Source organism: Camelus bactrianus, chromosome 24, assembly GCF_048773025.1.
Source record: "Camelus bactrianus isolate YW-2024 breed Bactrian camel chromosome 24, ASM4877302v1, whole genome shotgun sequence".
Classification (NCBI taxonomy): domain Eukaryota; kingdom Metazoa; phylum Chordata; class Mammalia; order Artiodactyla; family Camelidae; genus Camelus; species Camelus bactrianus.
In genome coordinates this window covers 13,902,205-13,920,628 of record NC_133562.1, presented here as the reverse complement: position 1 = coordinate 13,920,628, position 18,424 = coordinate 13,902,205, and the positions used below count along the sequence as shown (strand labels likewise).

General features: G+C 35.4%; 1 long non-coding RNA gene across 1 annotated transcript in view; it reads right to left on the bottom strand.

Moving 5' to 3' along the window:
* Nucleotides 1–280: 280 nt before the first annotated feature.
* Nucleotides 281–18,424, bottom strand: part of LOC123614461 (uncharacterized) — a 218,159-nt gene continuing 200,015 nt past the window's right edge. The window contains exon 4 of the long non-coding RNA XR_012502062.1: nt 281–2,088. This is a non-coding gene — a long non-coding RNA (uncharacterized LOC123614461). The remainder of the gene's footprint in view (nt 2,089–18,424) is intronic.

The window sequence follows — 18,424 nt, the reverse complement described above, 5'->3', positions numbered from 1 at the left end:
TGGCAGATGCAATGTCTCTAGTCAAGGACACAAGACACTGCAGCTCAGATTTCTATGTTTTGTTCATTTTGCTGAGACACAAATAGGAGAAAAGACAATAAAGAAATGGAGGTCACTGAAGTTAAAAATCTTGAAGAATATTATTAATTAGTATTTAGCATGCTTTTCTCTTTACATTCTAGAAGTAAATGAAATGGACATGTGTCATGTGAGAAGGAATGCGTTTTTATCTCACTCTCACAGTATCTATAGTTGAGATTTTTATTTCTTGCTTCTTGACTCTTCATCTCCACAGGCACAGCCATGGTCCATATATTATCCACACCACATCTAGACCAGGACAGCAGCCACTTCTGCTGATTGTAGAATCTTGTGCCTTAAACTGAGACTTTCTGAAGCAACAAGAATCAAGAATCCTTCAGGATAAATTGGACAGTCAAGCTCCTCTTCTGAGAAGGAAAATGACTACTGGCTATAGTCTAATTAGAATTCTAAATTACAGGCTTCAAAATTCTTAATCACTGGGATTCTGTCTGCCTAGTTGATCTCATTTTCTGTAACATTTAAAGTCAAACACTGCGCTCCACAAAAGCAAATATATTCACTCTCACCCACATAAGAATCAGCAGCCTCAACCTTCAGTCCTGGTCTCCTATCATTTCCCTGTCTACTGCTGGCTCATTGCTTTCCACAAATCATAACACTTTTCTCTCAGTTAAAACTTTTTTTTTTGTAACTCATCCCCACCACGACAACTTCTCAGACTTTAGGTAGAATGATCATGAGGTTTATTACACAAACTGGAACACTTTCAAGTGTAAAAAGGATGCTGTTAGTAATTTCAGCAGGAAAAGGCAAAATTCACAACTGTCTCTGGCAAACCAAGATAAATGTTCACCCTAACTATGGCCCTAATCATTCATAAAACTCTAAGCACCATAAACACATCTCAGTAAATACAGAATCAGATATCCTCTCCCTTCCTCCCCCCCATATTCTTCCATCTATTATTCACTATGACTTTAATTTTGCTCAAGATCCAAGGCAAGCATTATTTCGATATTTAAACATACGAGTTTTTCCAACTACCTCCTTTCTTCTGGGGACTACCTTTTAGTTTGTTCTTTGGTGACCATTGAATACTATTGTGAATATTACCTTTTGCTTATGCTTCTAACTACACTGTCCATTCATAACTGATAGGGTTTGAAGTAATGGTACAAAGTTACTTGTGGTAACTTTGAGTAAAGATGGGATGCCCTTTTTTCAAGCTGGGAGTTAGGGGACAGGAGGATAGGACTGACCAATAAGATTAAGGATCAGTCTGACTGACTAGGGAAAGCCCGTAAGATGTTGTGAATCTAGGTAAGCAAGTTGTTAAGATAGAAAGTTCAGCTAAAGGGAACGGGGAAAAAAGCCACAGACTGTTCCATATAAACCAGGATGCCCAAAGGACCCATATTCTAAGAGACCAGGCGTGAGCACCAGTGTCCTCAGCTGATGCACACTGATGCTGCGCTGACATGTGTTCTGTTTTTACTGTAGGATGATGCGTACGAGTAACTTCTAAACCACAACTCCTCATCCTGCGAAGAAGCTACCTGTGGCTTGTTGGTGCGTGCACCATCATGAGCTAGTTCTGCAATGGAAGGTTTCTAATTCTTTAACCAGCATTTAAATCAACGTAAACAATATCAAATAAGAAGGCAATCAGAATTATTTTTCCATATCTCTGTACTCAGAACAGGTGCTATATACAGTGAAATATCAACCACTAATGAAAAGTACAGAATTTATTCTAGAATCATAGAGATGGATGATTTAGGAGTTTAAAATGAGATCAACCTTAACAAGCAGTACCTAGGTTGTTCTTGCCCCTGTACGATGGGAAGCTAAGCCCTAGACCCTCTCTCTTGCTGAGAGAGCAGCACAGAGATGAGTGGAGCTATTCTCTGTTTCCCTGACGGCCCCCGAGACGTGACTCTGTTTACCGATGGGTCTTCCTCATCTATGGTCTGGAATAGAGGCGGCAGCCAAAACTGGCGAATATGACGATGCAGCTGGTCCCTGATCCACTTTGCAAGTTGTCTGGTGTGAGAAAGATCATTATTTTGAAATTATAATTTATTACTTTTCAACAGTACCAAGAAAAGAATAAGAAAAATACGTCTTTTACACTATGTTTGATATCACGTATCCGTAAGGAAAAGTCTTTTGGAGTCAGGGCCAGTGTGTGAATTTTTTGGGAAGTCTTCTTAAAAACTTCTTCAACACCTTCTTTTGGTATGACTGGTATGTGCAGTCTTGACTAGAGCCTAGAGGATAAAGATGATCTTTTTCGTATTATTTATTTATTTTTTTGGAGGGGGGAGGTAATTAAGTTTATTTTAACTTTTTTTAATGGAGGTACTGGGGGTTGAACCAGGATCTCATGCATGTTAAGTACACACCCCACCACTGTGCTATACCGTCCTCCAAAGATAATCTGATTTCTTTAAACTACCCACCTCCATGAATCTTCGAAATATTTGTGTATATTACGCATTAATGTGGTATGGTTCTTTTAATTTTGTACCTTAATTTTATAATTTAATTTTAATGTGTGTGGATTCACTCATTAAAAACATTTTAAGGAAAAATAAAATCTGGGTTATGCTTTCCTTCCCAAATACCCTGTTTCTTTAAAATAACCAACTGATGAGACAAAAATGAAGTTGACCAAATACAGAATTGAGGTGAAATTTTTCATGCAAAGGTATACAAAATACCTATAAAAATGGCTGAAATGGCTTTACTTTTAAAAAAGAAACCATGAATGAATATATCTGCCCCTTTAATATAGCTGGAGGCTGATAAACACAGCTGTCCATAATGCGAAGGCAGATTACATCACGTTACTCTAAATAAGCCCTCTAATGAGAAATCAGGATTAAGCTGAATCTGGAGGAGAAATTTGTATTTGCCTTGAGAATTGCAAGCTGATCTCCCCTGGGGAGAATGATAGAGCATTAAGAGATTTTAATTTGAAATGAGGTTATGGGATTGTAAATTGCTGACAGATATTTAGTAAATGATTTAGTGTTTGTGTTTACATTCTAGCTTAGGGAAGATTTTGACTTTTTCAGCAAACTGAAAAAAATGTCTTCAAAACACATTTAGCTAATCAAAATGAAGTGTCCAAAGAATGGGGAAGAATGAGCAATTACATTGATATATTTGCGTTATGCATTAAAATTCAACAATAAACTTTCATTCTCTGAGCAACCCTCAGTCTTTATTAAGTATATTAGTGCCATACAATTAATATAGTAGCATCAATTAAAGATCGAGTGATAATATCCTTGAGCAAATGTTATAACTCAAAATACCAGGCTTATTAAAAAAAATACTTGCATACCTCTCTACATTTCTAGAAGAATCTATAGTTATACAAAATCCAAGGAGATTTCTTTTTTTGGTGATTTATCACATACTTTTTCTGAAGACATTGAGGAAGTGAAGAATATGTATGGAAGATACTGTGTTTACTGTACACCTGCCAGGAATAAATAGCATAGCTTATGTCCAACTAGTTCTGTAAAAAGGTTGCCCTCTGGGGAAGATGGATGAGACTGAGACTGATAACACAGCTTACTTCCTTTTTCCTTTTGAAACTTTTATTTTCAATGTGACACCTACTATCATACGTAGTCCCTTTCTCTTCTTTGTGACAAACTCACACAGCTTGCAAAAAGTGATTCAGCCTTCATTAGAGAAATGCCACCCAAAGGGTCTTTTTCAAAAGCTTTGTATTTTCCAGCTGGAGACAAGACTGACTGCATCGTGGTTTCTATGGCCCTGCGATACCTAGCCCAAGATAGGCACTGCTGTCATTACAGACATGGCAGGAAAATGTGCTCTTTCTTACCGAGCTGCCTTGAGGTCCAGTGTCACTGGGGAAATATCATAGCCTGGTTTATGGGAAGCCATCCTATTTTATATGCAGGTACATCATACAGCACTTTATGCTTGGGAGGCTAGCAAGGAAGGAATGCAGTGCTTTCCACTCAGCCAAGAGTCTCCTTTTTATTTCTTTTATTGAAAAAAGTGGCTTGCCATTTACCTTTTTATGTCCATTTCTAACTGGAAATAATCCTTTTCCTCTCAAATTTCTAAATCTGACACCCTTTCGGGGTTTGTGTCCTTTCCCTTTGCTTCTTCACATACATTTCCTTCTGCCCTAAAACCTGTGCAATTAACTTCTGTCACCTTAAAAGCCTTCCTTACAGCACATCACTCCAGCTGTTGAAGCAGATGTAATTACATCCTACCCTACCTGTCCTGGGGCATGCTAGTTTCATACAATTTTCATATCATCCTGTTTCATTATTCAAGCAGAGTGAAATTTTAAGGACAGTGTGATTAGGCTGAAATTGGAACTATTCAAGGTTTGGCATTGTGTGAAAAGGCAGGCTCTTTCCTCCCCTACACCGAACTAAAAAGCTATTGTCAAAAAAAAAAAAAAAAAAAAGGTTCCATCAGCTTGGCGCACACACACTGGTCACACACTCAGGACCGTCACAGTTAAGACTATTCATGTAGCCATATTAAGATTCATTAGTATTTTTATGACTGAGTTGGGAGTTTAACCTGATGGAAATGGTGTTAATGATTAAGGGTTTTATAGATTTATATAGATTCTGTCCTGATTTTGGCAATGAGAACCAAGAAAGGCACACTGAAGCAATGTGAACAATACAGGCATTTATGCAAAGTATTTCAGTATGGTGCTTAAAGAACATTTAACATTACTTAAAAAATTATTGTTGATGGATATTTAGGTTGTTTCCATGTCTTGACAATTGTAAACTGTGTTGCTATGAACATTGGGGTGCATGTATTTTTTTAATTAAAATTCCCTCTAGATATATGCCCAGGAGTGGGAATGCTGGATCATATGTTAAGTCTATTTTCAGTTTTTTGAGGAATCTCCATATTGTTTTCTATAATGGCTGCACCAAACTACATTCCCATCAACTCCCATGTGTAGGAGGGTTCCCTTATCTCCACACCTTCTCCAGCATTTATCATCTGTGGATTTTTGAATGATGGTCATTCTGACTAGTGTGAGGTGATACCTCATTGCAGTTTTGATTTGCATTTCTCTGATAATTAGTGATATTGAGCATTTTTTCATGTGCCAATTGGCCATTGGAGAATTGCTTGTTTAGGTCTTCTGTCCATTTTTGGATTGGGTTTTTTTTTGTTATTAAGTTGTATGAGCTGTTTATATATTCTGGAAATTAAGCCCTTGTCAGTCTCATCTTTTGCAAATATTTTCTCCCATTCCATAGATTGTCTTTTTGTTTTGCTTATGGATAAACAAGTTGTGGTATATTTATACAATGGAATACTACTCAACCACAAAAAATAAAATAATGCCATTTGCAGTAACGTGGATGGACCTGGAGATTGTCATTCTAAGTGAAGTAAGCCACAAAGAGAAAGAAAAATATCATATGATATCATTTATATGGGGATCTAAAAAAAGACAAATGAACTTATTTATAAAACAGAAACAGACTCACAGACCTAGAAAACAAACTTACATTTACCAGGGTGGGAAGAGGATGGGAAGGGATAAATTGGGAGTTAGAGATTTGCAGACACTAACTACTATATATAAAATAGATAAATAAGTTTAAACTGTATAGTACAGGGAACTATATTCAATATCTTACAGTAACCCATAATGAAAAAGAATATGAAAACGAATATATGTATGTATATGTATGACCGAACTATTACATGGTACACCAGAATTTGACATGACACTATAACCTGACAACATTTCAATAAAAAAAACTGTTGTACAGAAAGAGAAAAAGGAAAAAAGGCTTAAATAGTTGTACTCTCTTTACGTATATCTAAACAAAAGCCTATAAAGCAGACATAAACATGGGAAATAAGTTCAATCCATTTTAAATTAATAACTATTTCCTTAGATTCTTAACACCCTGGCCCTGTAGTTCACTAAGATACATTGTGGTTTGATGTAACTAGTAAATTTTTAGTATTTGCTCTCCTCCCTTCAAACCTCCTTGCTATTCCCAATTCCTAGACTATTTTGTTGGTAGTGAGTGGTTTCAGGTTTTCGGTGGTCTCTTCTCCCAGAAGTAGATTTTGGTGTATGGTCAAAGGAGAAGCAAGAGAATTAAAAGTAAAGCCTTGTAAATTCCTCATATTTCCTGGTGGGCTTTGGCTGCAGGTCAGTCCAGGGGCCTGACCTCTGGATCTGGGACCTAGTCATTCCCCAGCTTCTGGCTCTGTGTTAACACCAATCTATGGCAAATGGAAATACAATTTTAAAAAACGTAGAGGATAAAATCTAGATGCTTGCATAATACACCAGATTCCTCTTAGTATAAGTATATACTAAATAATTTATTGAAAAATTATTTGAAGCCACCAATATCACTCAAAAAATTGTTACAAGAATACTGCTACCATGGCTGTTCCCTCTGAGGAGAGGCAGAATAGTTGGCGGAAATTAAACTCTGAAAGAGCATTTTGCCAAAAGAATTTCAATCCTTTCTGAAGTACAAGAGGAGGCAGTTATAGGTTTGTTTTCTTTTTTTAAACAGATGACTTGTTCTTTCTAATCTGTTCTTCACTTGCCTATCCAGTTTGTAGATGATGATCAATTTTTTATAGCTATCTTTTGTTGAGTGATCACTACATCCTGGCACCATTCTAAGCACTTAATTTATATTATTTAACTTAGCCACAAGCAACACTCTGAAGTATATTTTAGTAACCTCATTATATAGATGAGAAAACAGAGGCACCAAAAGTTTTAATAACTTGCAGGAGGTGACACAGCCAGAGTCTGTTGACTCCAACATTAATATTCTTAACTACTTCCTCCGTACTATACCCATTAGCCTCCCCACATTTCTCATGTTTGAATTTTTCCTGCTAAAGATAACCTCTTTGCTAACTCAAGTTTTGGGTTAACCCAACCAACTAATGTAAAACAATTTTTTTTAACTATGACATTTTTTTTTCCTGCATGCTGTCTAATCTCCAACATCTGGTGCTTTTTCACATGCCCCACCATCAACATTTCTTCTGCTAATTTTCTTAGTTACTATTTAGTTCTTGATTCCTTTGTAATCTGACTTTCAACCTCACCATTTTATACTGAGATGTTGTGCCTCATAAAAATTAATTTGCTTTGAGATAACAAGAAGAGTCATTAATCTCAGGATAAAAATGATGATCCTATCTTATTTTCTAATAGTACCAAGCAAATTCCATGTCAGTGAAAACCACAGCCATGTAAAGTCACCAGTTAACTACCAGAGTGGAGTCCATTTCTCTTTTTATTCAGTGTACTCAACCTCCTTTCTAGAATCTACCCTACTGGCTACTTTCATATTTTATTCTTTCATAATCTTGTTCTCTCTGGAATGTCATTGCCCCCTCTTCCTCTATTCCAAACCAATTTAGTTTTTATTAATCCCAATTTTTTTTTTCTCAAATTCTTCCTAGAAAAAGTTATTCTTTGTGCCTCTAACACCACAATTTTCCTGAAATCATTCATTTTGTATCTTCATCTACACTGGGTTTCTCCCACTGGAAAGGGAGCCTCAAATTGTCAGAAATCATTTCAAGCCTAGTATAATGGATAGTACATATGAGTTCTCAGTAAATATTTAATAGATTGAATCAAGGTTTTATTATAGTATTTAGTCAACAATGAGGAACTTGACCAATAAAGATATTTGCTAGGAAAACAATGAGGGTAGCTGTAATCAGTTTAGGTGTACTTTTGTCTGTCTACCTCAGGGGCATGAAAATGATACAGGAGATAATCAAATAGTAATTTATTTTTATTTCCCATCATTAAAAAAAAATCTATGTGTGTCTTCAATAAAATCAAAGCAATTCAAAATAATATTTTTCTTAGAGTGAAATTCTTCACATGCAGTGTTTTATACCATTTTGAAAAAAAGGCTATTTGGAGCCATTTAGAATCAGGATAAAATTACGTAAAAATGTAAATGATAAAACTTGAAGGATTTTCTTTCCACCACATGTGTAACATCTTCTGTGAAGATGTTATTGATTTTTTTGTGAAATGAAAACAATAACATTAAATGCAGAACACTCTAAATTCGTGGTTTAAGAGGGTTTGGAGAACTGGAGATGTGGTTCCTCTATAGGAGCCTTGAAGTGAGTGTTGATGTTTCAATTAGTGCCAATTCACAGCCCACGAGACCTGTGGAGAGCGACCATCTGGTGGCCAACTACACACGGAAAAGCGATGAATATCTCGTGGATATAACTAACTTCCTGACAGATAATTTCTCTGTGAATAAATTCTCAGAGCAATTCAAGTGTATATTTACTTCAGATTTTTATTGGAATAGATGAGACAGGTGAACAAATATCCATTAAGGAGTTACCGCCTTTTGTGGAACGTACGATGACAAGGAGGAAACACCAGGTTCTCAATCATTCACGGAAGAATTGTGCAGCATGGGTTTAAGAGAGCCAATGGCACATTTGGACAGAATAAATGTCTGCTGTTCTCTTAGATTAATATTCCAAAAATTGAATTTAAAGCCCCAGATCACGTGGATTTATTTTAAAGTTCAGCTATAAAACTTCCCAAAGTTATAACCCAGCCAACCAGGAAGGCTCTCAGCTAGGAATTTTGCAGCTCATGCTACTGGAGGATGAATATGGAAATATGGTATTAGACAGCTTGCTGTCAGTTCCTAAAAATCATTACACCCACGGAAATTCTATTTGGCCCACCAAATTTGCACTCTGCCACCTCGTATTTCCTAGCAGCGTATCTGCTTTGCTGTTTCACATCATGAGGCTAAAGCAAGCACTTGCAAAAAAATAGAGTCCATCTTCCTTAAAAAAAACAAGATTTCTTCCAAAATTGAGTTATAGGGAAAAGAAGTGAGAGAATGACTATATTTAATTAAGTTTTCTCAGATTAAACCCTGAATGTTATTAAGCTCACTGAGTACCAGCACTTGGATTAGTGTTTATTTTCTTTCTTTTCTTGAGTTACCCTTCAGACTAGGCTAGTGACATAATGATTATTTACTGGGTGCTTATTAAGTGACTGATAGATCTTCTGCCAAATCATTACATGAATTTATCATTTAACGTTAAAAATCTGCCTCCACCGTGGTTACCATCACCAGTTTTTGATACAGAAACTTGTCCAATGTCACCAGCTGGGAAGCAGTGGAGCCAAGTTTCAAACTCAGTTCTATCTCCTCTGCCTGTGCTCATAGACAGTATGACATTTATCTTAAATGTTTATATATGCAAACTCTTGTTCTTTACTGCATCTCCCCAGAGATATTGCATCATATCTGAGGCCTCCTCCAAACATTTAATTTATTATGGTAAATACAGTGTCACAATTCAATCAGTGATATTTGAGATTTTTGAATATATGAAAAGATAGAGAAAAAGATAAGGTTTATTTTAGGAAAAAATATACTCTTAAAAATGCTTTATTGAGGTATGAATTTTTTAACTGAAGTAGAGACAGTTACAATGTATCAATTTCTGGTGTACAGCACAATGTGCCAGTCATGCATATACATACATTCATTTCATATTCTTTTTCATTAAAGGTTATTACAAGATACTGAATATAGTTCCCTGTGCTATACAAAAGAAATTAGTTTTTTAAATCTATTTTTATATATAGTGGCTAACATTTGCAATATTGAGGTATGAGTGACACACAAAAAAATGTATGTAATGTGTAAATTTGATGAGTCTGGAGATGAGTATACATCTCTCAAACTATCACCAATCTATGCCATAACATATCTGTCTCCTCCAAAAGTTTCCTCTCACCCTCTTTATTATATTACTATTACTATTAATTTTGTGATAATAAAACTTAAGATATACTCTCTTAGCAAATTTAAGTATATAGTACATTATTATTAATTCTAGACTATGTGGTACAGTAGCTCTTTAGGACTTAATCATCTTGTATAACTGAAATTTGGTACTTTTTGATTAATACTTCCCTCTTTTTCCCCTTCTCCCAGTCCCTTACAACCACTATTATACTCTCTGCTTCTATGAGTTTGGCCTGTTAGATTTCTCACAAAAGTAAAGCCTTGCAAATTCCTTATAAACAAAAAGTAAATTCCTCATAAATAAAAAGTCTTGATTGTGGTGATGGTTTAACAAGTATATACTTACTGTCAGATTCATCAGGTTGTTTACATTAAAAATGTACAGATTTTAGTACATCAATTATAGCTTAATTGCTGGTTTAAGAAAATAATATAAAGGCAGAAAAAATGCTTCTGCTCAGCAAAGGAAACAACCAACAAAATCAAAAGCAACCTACAGAATGGGAGAAAATATTTGCAAACTATATATCTGATGAAGGGTTAATATCTGAAATATATAAGGGACTCTTGCAGCTCAATAGCAAGAAAACAAATAACCCAATTAGCAAATGAGCAAAGGATCTTACTAAACATCTCCCCAAAGAAGACATAAAAGTGGCCGATGAGTATGTGAAAATGTATTCAGCATAACTAATGATCAATCAAATTAGTTCAGCATAACTAATGCCAATCAAAGCCAAAATGAAATAGCCCTCGACACCTCACACCTGTAAGGATGGCTATTACAAAACAAAAACAAAAGTGAAGACAAAACAGAAGAAAAGTGTTGGTGAGGATGCGGAAAAAAGGGAACCATTGAACATTGTCAGTAGGGGTATAAATTGATGCAGCCACTATGGAAAACAGTATGGAGGTTCCTCAAAAAATTGAAAATAGACTTACCATATGATCCAGCAACCCCATGCTGAATATATATCCAAAAGAATTGATATTGGAATCTTGAAGGAATATCTGCACTCCCTTGTCCACTGAAGCATTATTCACAATAGCCAAGACATGGAAGCAATCTAAATATTCACTGACGAATGAATAAAGAAAATGTGGTATATGCACACAATGGAAGCCTTAAGAAAGGAAATTCTGCCATTCGCGACAACATGGATGAATCTGGAGGCTGAATATACCTTTAAATTGAATAATCTGTCTCATTTATTATGTTTATACCTCAATATCTTAATAGCCTAAACATTACATTTCTTTTGAGCTATTCAATGTCTTGTTATGATATAAAATTGATTGCTACTCTGAAATCTTAAATGCTGTAAGGAAAGAAACTTTGACAGCTACATTATAAAAATGTGTTCATCTGAACTGAGCTGAACTTATTTACAGCCTTACTGTATCTGCGGTCATGAAGGATGATTATATATGTACCAGGCTAATTTTAAGGCTTTTATAAGTACGAAACAGTACTCTTTTCTGAAAGAATCCATGTAAGTTTTCTAGGAATATATCTACTTCTGTAAACCTCATCAAAGATTTTTCGACACAACAATGTGCTAATACAAACATTTAATATCTTTATTTTCAAGTACAAAAAACTTGTCACTTTAAAAAATCTCCCTGTGCTCCCACCATTGGTGAGGAGAGCAATGCGTATAAAGAGTAAATCTTGAGCTGGGGAGACATCACCAGTCTGGTGAATTGTTGGTTAAGTTTTTCAATATTCTCTTTAAACACATACATATACAGATAGAGATGATTAGACAGATAGACAGACAGACAGACAGATGGCTGTAGATTTTTTCTGCCACTTTACTTTCACTTTCTATTAAAGAAATCAATAAACTATTCTAAACAACGGAGTTATTTCACCTAGCTCAGAAGAGTATCACAGAATTTAAAGACTTCCATACTATTTCCCTAATACTCAAAATCAGTTTTCATTTTTGTAGTTTTTTGTTTCCTGAAAACAATTCTTTCTATAATTGTAGATAATGATCACAGTCTCTTGAGCTCATATTTTATATTCACTTCTTCCATTTTAATAATATTCTTTAATGTTATCTGAGCTTAAGATTTATTAAGGATTTTGTAGAATTTTCAAAACATGGTTAACTATTTACATAGTTCTTAAAAGGAGACATGCAGCGGGAAAACTGTCTGTGTAAAGAAGTAATTGGAAACACCACACAATATATAGTAAAAATGCAATTACTTTTAAAATGGAATCTGTGAACTAGGTCACTGAAAATTTGTACAGATTATTTTGGTTTTCTTTTGGCCTCTAACTTAGTAACAACACTATTTTCAAATAAAAGGGAGTGAAACTATTGTCTGTGAGTTAAAGAATTTAAAGAAAACATGGCATTATAAGAAAAGCTAATGATCTTCATATGCTTAGATTAAAAAACATATGAAATGACAAATTAAATATATTTACTCATTGCAGCACCTAGATAAAAATGCAAATGTGATATGTAAAACTGTAAAGAGTACTTAATTAAATAATGACTCAGTGTCTGGAGAAAAAGGGACTATGCAATACTTTTTTTTGCCTTCTTGATGAAAATGCAAATTACACCATTAATAGTTTATAAATGAACTTGGCTAAGAGACAGCTAATGCATATCCTGTTCTAAATTAAATAAAAGCAATAAGTGTTCCATTACATTCATTGAGGTAAACTCCGAAATCACTTCATATTTATGAAATATGAGTTTTAAATGTTTATCTTATTGTTTTTCTCCCCTGGAACCATTCTTTATACTGCTATGAATTTTGTCAAAAAATTGTTGGAATATCATTTTCTTTTATTATTCTACTCAATTTCCCCCTCTCCTCTGTCTCCGCCTGCACATATACATATGCACATATACCCCAAATATTTATATCAGAAGAGGGAGAATAGAAGACACAGTAAAATCACATCAACTTATTAGCTTTCGGATCAGCCCCAGACTTCAGTCACAATATTCTTGCCACTTGGAATTATTGATCATAGTCAGACTAAGGGCTTGGTATGGTATCTTTCACTTTAATAGTTATAGAATTTGTTTGCAGCTGGTCCCTCTACTCAAAGACTTTATGATATGGTGAAGAAATGGAATGAATATAAGCAAATGTATTATGTGATCAACTGTGAATGATCAGTATATTTTCAAATTGTGTGGCTTATGGAATTTTGTTTACATCCAGATCATCTTCTCTCGGTACTCAGAATTCTCCTCAGTATCTCATACTTCCCTGCCCAAGGAATGCAAATAAAATTTAATTCTAGTGAGAAAAAAAAATTTAATTACAAAAGCAAATCCTCCAAAAAAAATTAATCCCTCAAACAAATAAGAACTGCCCTGAACACTCTTTTTGATTATCAGTGTCCTGCTTCTCTTCATTAGAGCTAATAGTTGAGTTTTCTGTAAATAAATTATTTGAATAGGGATACATATAGCAAACAAAGAATATAAATTACCGAAATGAATAAATAATTATTCAAATATTCAACTATACTTTGAAATTCACATTGGTTAGGGCAGTGAGATGTGAGGGTAACAAGTAGGATGCACAGGAGGGGAGAATTTTCAGGAGGAAATAAAATTATTTCTGTATTTAATCTTTTTAACTTTCATTTTCATTATGAAGGACTGCCATGCCACAAGAAGATGATGTATTTTTATCAAATCATTATTGAGTAAAGAATTTGTGTGGGGGATGGAATAATGTTGATAGAACAGAACAAGATGAGCCAAAGCAAAGCATAACAACAACTCCCATGTGTGTAAAAATTTGCAAGTGGTGAAGAACTCTACATTTCATTATTTCACCTGACGTGTAAACTTTTTTGATTACTAAGGTAGATGATATCATTAATCAAAATTTTAAATATGAGGAAACTCAGAAAATATGAACCATCATAACCAAGATACCCAATTTGAAATTTACAGAACTGGGTCAAATGGAACAAAATAGAATGGTAGAGAATTTCATGCTTATGAGGCAACTCCCCCTGAAAATGTAGGTGGAGAGTTTAAAATTAGTGAAGTGAGAGTACTGTCTCCTAGGGAGTGCATACTTTAGAGAACTTTGACTGTGTTAAGGAAAGCTTGTGTGGCAGGCTGTTCCTCAGCTACTCTGCCTAACAAAATGTCACTGATGACCTTACAAAATGTACAAAGTTTCCTTCTAAGATGGTCATAGCAATTCCTGCCATGTTCCTCCAACCAAGAGGTAGAGCCAGCATCTCCATCCCTTAAATACAGGCTAGCCTTGGGAATTCAGTACCAAGCGTTTATTAGGCTTTTAAAATAAGACTTGCTGATGGAAGAAAAAGAGTTATAGATAGTATTCTGTTATCTCTTTTTTTCAAGACATTGGGAGCAACACTGCATAATTGCTCTCAAAAATAACACACTGGATGGCTCATACAAGAAACATTCATTATCGCAGTTCTGGAGGTTGGGAAGTCCAGGATCAAGGCTCCAGCACAGACAGTATCTGGTGAGGACCCACTTCCTCATTCACAGATGGTCCTATGTTCTCACACGATGGAAAGGGTGAGGGAGCTTCGGGGGACACTTTTAAGTGGGTCTTAATATCATCCATGAAGTCTCCATACTCATGATCCAATCACCCCAAAGGTCCCATATAATACTGTTACCTTCGAGGTTAGGTTTCAAGATTTGAATTATGAGAGACACAAACATTCAGTCTAAAGCAGACTTTTCATTTATTTTAGTCATCGCTGGACTTGCCTTTCTCTCCATCTGAACCACTATAAAATACCTAAATGTCTATGCAATAAATGTTTATTATATAAAGAGATTGCTCTTGTGACCTAAGCAGCTAGCTTATTATCAATATTTATTCTTCCATATCTCCTTACTAACAGAGTTTTGAATTTGTCGGCTATGTAAGGGAACAGTTAAAAAAACGACATTTCCTAGCATCTTTTGTAAATGTGTGGCACAGTTTTTGCCACTGAGATCTGAGGGAAAGTATAGTTGAAGGGAGTCAGGTTCCCACTCCTTTCCTGAGCACGTGGTGGGGAAGGAATTTCATATACTCTAAGCAGGCTAACAGGGAACCAAAACCAACAAAGAGTGATGGTTTCAGAATGTCTGTGAACTGAAGGGTCTACACCAAATTGTGCAGAAACAAAATGCTTTCTTTTACATCAGGGCAATAGATAGCCACCTGGGATCAAAGGACCAAGCAGAGTCTAAAACAGCATGTGGATCCAGAAAAATGCAGCTTTTGCAAGACAGAACACCAAACGCCTCTGTGAGACAGCATCTCAGGCACAAAGGATCAGCCCTGGGCAAAGTTGCTCTTTAGAAGCTTCTCTGCCAAGTGACAGGATAGCTTTGGTTGATGCTGAGTAGAAAGAAATTAACCAGAACTGCGGTTTTAAAAAGTACTTGATATGTGTATGTATGACCGAACTAATGCTGTACACCAGAAGCTGACGCAACGTTGTAAATGGACTACACTTCAATAAAAAAAGAGAAAAAGACTCATGAAAAAGTACTTAATCCTTAATGCAGTATGTTAACAATTTGGATCAAATCTGGCACTTCTTTGTTATGGGCCAAACAAGGGTTTAAATCAAATATTTCTTAACTATTTGAAGAAAATACTATCTACAGATATAGAAAACATACAGTGGATCTTAAATGTTGACCCTCCTAGTTACTAGTTTTATCAGTAAATCCTTTAAGACAGGCTGTGTTCCTGGAGGATTGAGATCTCGCAGGTGACCATGTATTTTGAATGGAATAATAGGTTTTGTTTTCGTATTTACTTATTTATTTTTTTAACTTGTGGAACCAACTCAGATTTAATGCATTTTATTGATTTTCTGTCACCCAGTTTTTAATATATGTGTGCCTGGTTGGTACAAAGGCATAAAGATAGCTCAGCTACTTCTGACTGTTCTTTTCAAGAATATTGTATCAATCCAGATTCCTAGGCTTTGGTTTTACACCTTCAGATTACGAGTATGTAAAGGACACCACAGACAGCACATGGAAGCCTCATGGGAAGACTTGTTTCCATGAGAAGAAACTTCCAGAAGATTTACTGCTTGTGTGATACATTGATTGAATGTTCTACTCACAGAAAGAGTCACTTTATAGAGACAGATAACATTAGAGCTAAATTTTAAGCTCATTTTAGGTCATGGCATTTATTTTTGTGTGTGTCTTTTACATGATTACAGAAAAAAAAAAGAGTAAAAAAGGACAGTTTGAAGTTTAGGAAGTTTAACCTGAGATAACCATTATTCTTTATGGAAAAAATGAGATTTAAAAAAATTATGAGAACTTGAAAGTTTTTCTATACATAGGGTATCTTCTGTCTTATGAATGTCCATAACGTATAATAAAATTTTTATTACATTCATTTTATATAAACATGGGGAATGATTATCTTTATATGGAGTCTGACATTAGGTATAAAGTTTAAGCTTATGTATTTGAATGCTGCATGGAGTTTCAGAATACATTCTGAAAATCAAACTATTCTGTATAAACTGTAAAATCTACCTTTTCAAGAAAAATGCTTGTATTTTCATGCTTGTATTTTTGCAGCCTTTAAAAATTATTGATCTTATGATAAATGTTAGTCTTTTATGCTTAACACATTCTAAGTGTAACACAGATGTCAGCTGAGGTCACCCTGCCCCTTAAGAAATGTGTATATATAAACACATACATATATATGTGATGTATATGCATATATACACACATGCAATTCTAGTAACCCACCTTTGTCTGCATATGATTTTCTTACAATATACAGACAAAGGGAGGAGGGTTGAGTGCGGTATACCCTTGATACAGATATTGTCTTCAGATAATTACAAAAATAGAACTGACTCAAAACTGACATTTTTTTAAATCACCGTATACCAACAGTTCTAGATAATGCCAATAATAGAATTATCCTCCCTGAAAATATCTTTGATCTAAGTCATAAACAATTGCTATAGTTACTGCTGAACTTGAATTAAACATGCACACATGTGTGTATGTGTGTATATGTGCATGTGTGTGTGCCGGTGTGTGTTTCAAATTAGCACAATTTATTACTTATCTTCTAAGGATCCACAGCCTCATCTCCTTTGTTCCCTCTGCCCTCTATCTAACCAGATATGGAACATCAACCAAATTTTATGATGTTCTAACCTACAAAAAAAAAATCCCATTAGAAACATTCGTGTGCGGCCTTTTCTACTGAGGTGTTGGTCCTTTCATACAGAAGAGTTAGCGTCTTGAAATCTCAATTCTATTTGCTCTAACACACAAGTAAGTTTAATTCTCTACTCCTTCTATTCTCCTTTGCTATAAAAAAAAAAGACTCTTTAATGCACTCTGTTTGACAACAGATATATTATCTATTTCAGGTTCTATCACTGAGCAGCACAGAAGAAACTGAATCAGTTTTGACATTTGCAAAATAGAGATGTATTTCCAACTCATATGAGCTATACCATTGCCCTGAGAGGGTGAAAGTAGCTACTGTCAATTTTGGTTACAAATAATATGTCCACTCCACTATATAGACATTTTTTTAAAGATTTCATATTCATAAAAGTAGATTTCAGGACACTTTGTCTTTGAGAATAAAGTTGGCATTGAGAAAAATAATTTTTCTCTAATTTCTAATCTCATTTCCTGTAAAAAGGCAGCTCATTTCAGAATTCCTTATAACTGATGCTGAGGAACCTTGCATGGACTTTTCATGACTGTCATGGTCAAGTGTACAGATCACGTTTTGTTTTAAGAGTTTTATAGCCTCCCAATACAGGCAATTCAATAGGGAAAACAGTAACAAAAATGACACTAATTAAACATTCCATGCTTTGCACTAAATACTGTAAACGCATCCTTCCCACTGAGGTTGGCCTTTCCAAGTTTCCTCAGTAAATTGAACTGCCATCCTTTGACTCGTTCAGGCCCCCAAACATTTGACCCTTCTATGTCTGTCAGTCCTACGCACACTCCTTCAGTGCATCCTGTCAACTCTAAGCTGCTATCACCTCTCAACGCAGCAACCTCGTGGTGGGTTTTCTGCTTCCATTTCCTCCCCACAATCCATTTTCTATACAGCAGACAGAATGAACTTTTGAAAATGCCAATTAGATCATGATCACGTTACTGACCTGTCTTAACCTTCCGGTGGCTTCAGAGCTGCACAAAATTCCATTTTCTTCAGCTGCATTGACCTGAGCCCCCCTCCACTGCCTGTCTGTCCCACCATCTCTATCACTTCTCCGTTCCTCCACTGTAGCCAGTAGCCAGGCCTTGTTCCATTTTTCATGAATTCATGTCAGGGGCTTGGCATTTACTCTTTCTTCTTGTCAAGATGGCTCTGTCCCTAGTGCTTCACACTGCGGGCTCTTTCCTGTCAAATGTCACCTCCTTAAGGCCACCCGCTCAGGAACACTTCCAGAAGTCTTATGGTTGCTTTTACTACATTCTGTCTCTTTAGTGTCAAAAATCACGTCTCAGGTGGCATCAGGTCTCCTGAGTATA